The sequence below is a fragment of the Trachymyrmex septentrionalis genome, unplaced genomic scaffold (assembly GCF_001594115.1).
Source record: "Trachymyrmex septentrionalis isolate Tsep2-gDNA-1 unplaced genomic scaffold, Tsep1.0 scaffold9, whole genome shotgun sequence".
Taxonomy (NCBI): domain Eukaryota; kingdom Metazoa; phylum Arthropoda; class Insecta; order Hymenoptera; family Formicidae; genus Trachymyrmex; species Trachymyrmex septentrionalis.
This window is the reverse complement of record NW_017306091.1, coordinates 257,757-263,386: the sequence shown is the minus strand read 5'-3', so window position 1 is coordinate 263,386 and position 5,630 is coordinate 257,757. Positions and strand designations below refer to the sequence as shown.

The following is a 5,630-nucleotide window of genomic DNA, read 5'->3' as shown; positions in this document are numbered from 1 at the left end:
CTATTTCGAAGCGGCCTATTTTGAAGGGCGTACTCGCTGCGAGATTAAAAAATTTTGCTAACCAAAAAGTAGGGTGTGTTGTGTTGGAGTTTTCGAACGGAATCTTATCTCACTCTTTGTAATGTTTTACTGAGAAACCCAAAAGATTTTTCATCAATATTCTCACGATAGTATTGATTTTTTTTTTTTTTTTTGAGAAATTACGCGAATTGTAATTTCTGAAAAAAATTCGTAACACTGTTGTGTAGATATCTGTGAAATCTTTTAAGTCCAGTTCTAACCGGTGTAAGATTAACTTCTCGAGGGACAAATTTTTCAAGATCGGAAAATATTATTTGATTCGATGTCTCAAATGCATTTCTTTAAAAAATGCTAAAACAAATACGAAACTAAGGAATTAATTTTTTTTATTTTTATGATTCCCTAAGAAATTATTTTTGCTCCCAATAATACTTTGCTAATCAAAGTCAAACGTCAGGTAAAACTAAACGTACACACATATATGCCGGTATCCTTCAAGAGATTAACTTCAATTTCGATTTAATTCAATGCTTACTTTTAATGCTTGAAATTAGAAAGAGATGGACTAAATTGAACCGAGATTAAAGTTAACCTTGTATTGATGGAAGTGAGCTTTATACCTGTTTCAATCGATACAGTTTAATTTTAATCTTGGTTCAACTAACTTTTCACCTTTCCCTAGTTCTAAGAATTAGAAAAAGATGATGGGTGAGTTGAACAATGATTGAAATCAATTCACATTGGTCGAAACGAACATTGTAAACGTAATTATCAATTATCCACACGCGTTGAAGTATAGCGATATGTTATTAGATTACCCAAAGTTCACGCGAAACGTTTAACATAAATTTAATGTACATGAAAAATAATCGTTGCGAATTGAAATACGAAGAAAAACGAGATGGATGCCCGGCGAGTTATTTCGAAACAGCCCGGGGGACTATCGATCTGGCGAAATCGATAGAACGGAAATACCGTTTTATTCTGGTAAATGTTACCCTGTTATTTCAATTTAGTAACGTCTTTCTATTATGACATAAAATAGCAACACTTCATTATTTGGATTGTTATAGTTTACCCTCACTCTTCAATTCACATCTAAAATTAGATTTTCATTTTAATATCAACGTACAATTCAAATTAATGCATTCTCAATAATTATGAAAACATGCAACCATAAATATACAACCGGTTAAGAGTTATTTGATCAAAGCCAGGTTTTTTCAAAAAAGACGGGGGGAGAAGGGTTCGGCGAAGTATCGAATCCATTTCGAAGTCCCAGACAGAGTAGAAAAAAAAAAAAATGTTCTACGAGAAACGGATGAAAAAGCGTCTCACCGAACGGTTCGGTGAAGGGGAAACGTATATCGCGACTCGGTCCGGTCAGCGGGTGGTCGCTCGCGGGTTAAAGTTCGATTTGCACGTACGCCGCGAGATACGATCTTCGGCCGGTGGCCAGGTGGCCATGGCGACGGATCGTGAAAATCGCGTGGCCGGGGCCGATCAATACGAGCGCGGCTCCTCGGTCCCTGTACTCCCTGTGCCTCGCTGTCGCGCGCTCTCTCGCTCCCTTGCACGTTCGCTGGTTCGCTCCGTTCGCTCGCCCGGCGCTCCGTGAAAGCCCCCTTCCCTTGCCGTCGCATCGCCGCCCCTGCGCGGTGTTTCCGAGGGAGATCTCCCTCTCCCTTCCTCCCTCCCGCGCCGTAAGCCCCTTCGCGCGCGCGAAAAAGCGGTTCGTATAACGGCGACGGTACGTAAACGCGGCGTTAAAAAAAAAAAGTGAGCAGGAGGGGAGTAGAGTGCGAGAGAGAGAGAGAGAGAGAGAGAGAAACCGCGGAAGGAACGCAACGTGTAAGAATTCATATATGCACGACTACCACTCTGGCATCCCTAATCCGGTTTAGTAACATTCGTGATTGTAAAACTGGCCAATCACGGTCGTTTCTGTTCTTCAGAGAAATAGATAAGATAACTACGAGGGTATTATATATAAAAATCCGATTAAAAGGGGCCGCATAAAATGTAGTCCGTGAGACCGAAGAGGTGCTTCGTCTCAGGAAAAAAAACGCGACGAGAGACACGGTGGCACGTGCTCCCGAGAACGCGGCTGGGAATGTCGGGAACGCGAGTTCCCGACAAGTGCGCGTTATCTCTTTCCGCCCTTATCGGCGCGAATCGACTGTTCCCTTCTCTCTATCTCGCAATAATCGATTCGCTCTCCCGGGGGTCCTTCGGGCGCTCTCTCTCTCTCTCTCACTCACTCACTCACTCACTCGTTGCCGCTCGTCCGAGCTTTGCACAGCGATATTATTTATTTTCCGGTACCTGTTACTTTTTCTCCTCTTCCCTCTTTATCGTGTCTGTCACTTGATTCCTCTCTCTCCCGTCGCACGCGAAACCGAGCACCGTGTGCGGCCGGTCAGCCCTCGAGCGAGCCTCCGGCTCTGTTGATTTCACAACCGCGCTGTCACCTCCGCTGATGTGCACTGTTATCACGCTACTGCTCTCGCACCACCGCCCGGAACAGAAGGGGAAATCAATGAAAGTAAAGTACGACGCGAGGGCTCGTAAACCGGCATTTATGTACACCGCCTGACCACCGTTCTCGGTGCACTTGATAACGACGGGCGACAGCCGCGTATCGACATCGACACGGCGCGGTGGCTGCTTTCGGCGTAGAGACCCGAAGACGCGAAGGGAGAGAACGAGAACGAGTAGTGAGGGTGGTGGTGGTGGAAGGGAAGCCGGGAGACAGGAGAGAACGGCGAACACAGGGCGGCTCGGCGTGAATAGTTTGCAACACGTTTTTTTTACGAGCTCGGCGTATACAGTCGTCGTATACACGCGCGTGTACACGGGAATATATATATGTAAGAAGGGGGACGGAGAGGTGACGTGAAAGGGGGTTCGCGGTCGAGAAAATTAAAGCTTGAAATACTAGACTAAGAAAACGGAAAGAACAACGCGACACGGGCGGAGGCTGCCTACAGACTAAACGGCTCCGGCAGTCCGGCGGCTCCGACCTCGCTCGTTTCACGATGTGACTTCGCCCCGCCGCGCGGCACTTCGTGACTCGCGATTCGCGATCGTTCGGCCCGCCTCGGTTATCCTCGGCCACCCTCGATCGCGCTCGACTCGCGCCCACCGACAGCACCGACGCCACGCTGCGCGACCGACCGAGCGACCGAGCGTCCCGCGAACCCCTTCTGCTACCTTCGCCGTACTTACATCTACATACATCCGTGATTCGCCCCGGCACGCACGGGACTGCACGGGATCGCGCGGGCATTGGGGAGAGGGAGCTTGTCGATCGAACACGCTAATAAATTAGAGATACGCGTAGCATACCCGAAATTTTCAAATCCAACTTATCGATCAGCCGAGCCCGAACCGAGCTCGACGATGATAATTGTATAAGTTTGTGATTCGAGTTGAACTTTTTTTTTCTTCGTGTATACCAGCACATTCCCTATTAATAAGACACATTGTGCACAGACACGCATAAGATATAAAAGTATCTCGCTTGTTTGTAGGATCATATCTTGCGTAATTTTTCGATTGAATCGATTGAATCATTGCGGAAGGAACTTGATAATAAATACTACGCATCCGTGGATATGCAACTATTGCGGATATAATTTGTATTAATTAACTCTCCGTCTCTGCAATATCATGTTTTTATTCTCTCCGTCTAGCACAAGTTTTTGTGCTGCCCTGTATTTTCAAAAAATGTGAGAAAATTCAGGGTTACTTTTCAACATCTCTATTAGGGCAATTTGATAAGTGATTTTTTTTTTTATTTTTTCAATCAAAATTTGACTTATTTTTCAACGTAGTTTCCTTTTAAAAAGTCACTGACTGATCAAACTGCATACATATATTACTAAATAATTTTTTAACAAGATATTTTATAAACATACTTCTCCTTTATTTCAGAAAAATTTTAAATTTTGAAATTTTGTTTGTGTCAAAAAAAAGATCCAGAAGATCCATCGCAGACGGAGAGTTATCGAAAATGATAACGTAAAGTATAATATCTAATGTAAGATCATAAAATTCTCAATAAGAGAGAATGACATTTGATTTATCAGTCAATGTGGTCGACAAATATCTTATTGTATATTTAGTGTATGCATAAATTATTGGAGTTAGAAATTAAAGATATTCGGACATTATATGTCATATTACAGATTTGTATTAGGTGTATTAAGAGAGAACTGAGAAAACTCCTTTATCGTGTGAAAAAGGCTGTCCTTAATTGCGAATCCTTTCGATTCAATTTCATCAACCCAATTTTGCGCGAAGAAAAGGTATAACCCTCCATACCCCAAGTTGTGCTATCCCTCAGCACCGTAACTGGCCCTTCAAGGTGTTTGACCTTTGGAACACTACGGTATCGCGTCAAGAGAGAGATAAGAGTCCCCCTCTCGCCTCTTACGCTGTTCGTATTCGATCGCAACTTCGCGGAAAACCGCAACCTACACCATCTATAAAAAATCATCCGGTATACTATATATAGCGAGAGATGTGTCAGGAGTTCTATAGCTTCACTGAGAAAAATATCTGGTTGAAAATGAATGAACTAGAAGAAACTTATATCATTCCGGTTACACAACGAAAATTTTAATAGATTTAACCAGAAAATTCTGACTCATCCATTTTCAATCAGAATTTCAATTGATTTAATCAGACTTTTTTTTTCAATTATGATACGAATTTGGACCAATGAGAATAAATCTAATTAAATAAGAGGAATAAGAGAAATAGACAAGCAATAATAATTTTTGAAGCTAATAAACATCTTTATAAGAATCTTTATAAGCGTTTTTATTATAATAATATTGTATATTATTGAAAATCTTAATTGCGAAAAATATTGCCTCAGCCTTTTTCTTAGTGTTGAAAATATCATTCCAACTTCAGAATTAAATTAGCAGTTTACATGTCTTTCGTAAAGATATACGTATTCGTAACAGTTATAAAAATTAAAAATTTTAACAATTAAATAGAAGAGAAATACGGGACTGTCATTTAATGACATTCGCCATTAGTTTTTCGCTCGAGAGTTTTGCGTGAGAATTAAACAATTATAATACTGCAGCTATTACGACGTAGCTACGCAACCGGACGAAATCAATTACGTCCGCTTATTTTGCGAGAATCTGTTAGCGTACAAAGAGCATAATCGCGGGAAACGGATCGAAGTAGCTGCATCCCTGACCTTAGCCCGTAGTTTATACCCGGAGATTGAGTCGACTGGTTTCTCGACGGTATTACGAACCGAAATTACACGGCTCTGACGAAACGGGTCGAGTAAGACTTGGCGGCCGTGCCAATAAACTCGGCGTTTTCCGAAAATTTATTTCCGTTGCTGCGTGCGCTGCACAGCGCAACTAGAAGCGCGGCATCGCGCATCGGCGCAGCGAGGGTATTTTTACGGGCGAGTCGCGTCGTTTCGTGACGCGATGTTGCGGGATCGATGAATGAGAAAGGAGATACGACTCACTGGCTCGTACTACAGTCTGTACCCACGATACAGAAGAATTCGCAAGCGACGAGATATCGACAAGTAATCGACAGAATATTAAAAAAAAAAGAAACTCTCTAAA

The 5,630-nt window shown here is 42.6% G+C and overlaps 1 protein-coding gene across 15 annotated transcripts in view; it reads right to left on the bottom strand.

Annotated features, from left to right (window-relative positions):
* The window catches only part of LOC108755813 (ELAV-like protein 3), a 44,756-nt gene that overhangs the window by 17,401 nt on the left and 21,725 nt on the right, over positions 1 to 5,630 (bottom strand). For 3 of the 15 annotated variants that reach the window (XM_018499101.1, XM_018499102.1, XM_018499103.1), the window contains one exon: positions 2,347 to 2,521. The exons of the other annotated variants lie outside the window; for them this stretch is intronic. The gene's annotated coding sequence lies outside the window, so the exon portion shown is untranslated. The remainder of the gene's footprint in view (positions 1 to 2,346; positions 2,522 to 5,630) is intronic. 15 annotated transcript variants of the gene reach the window in all.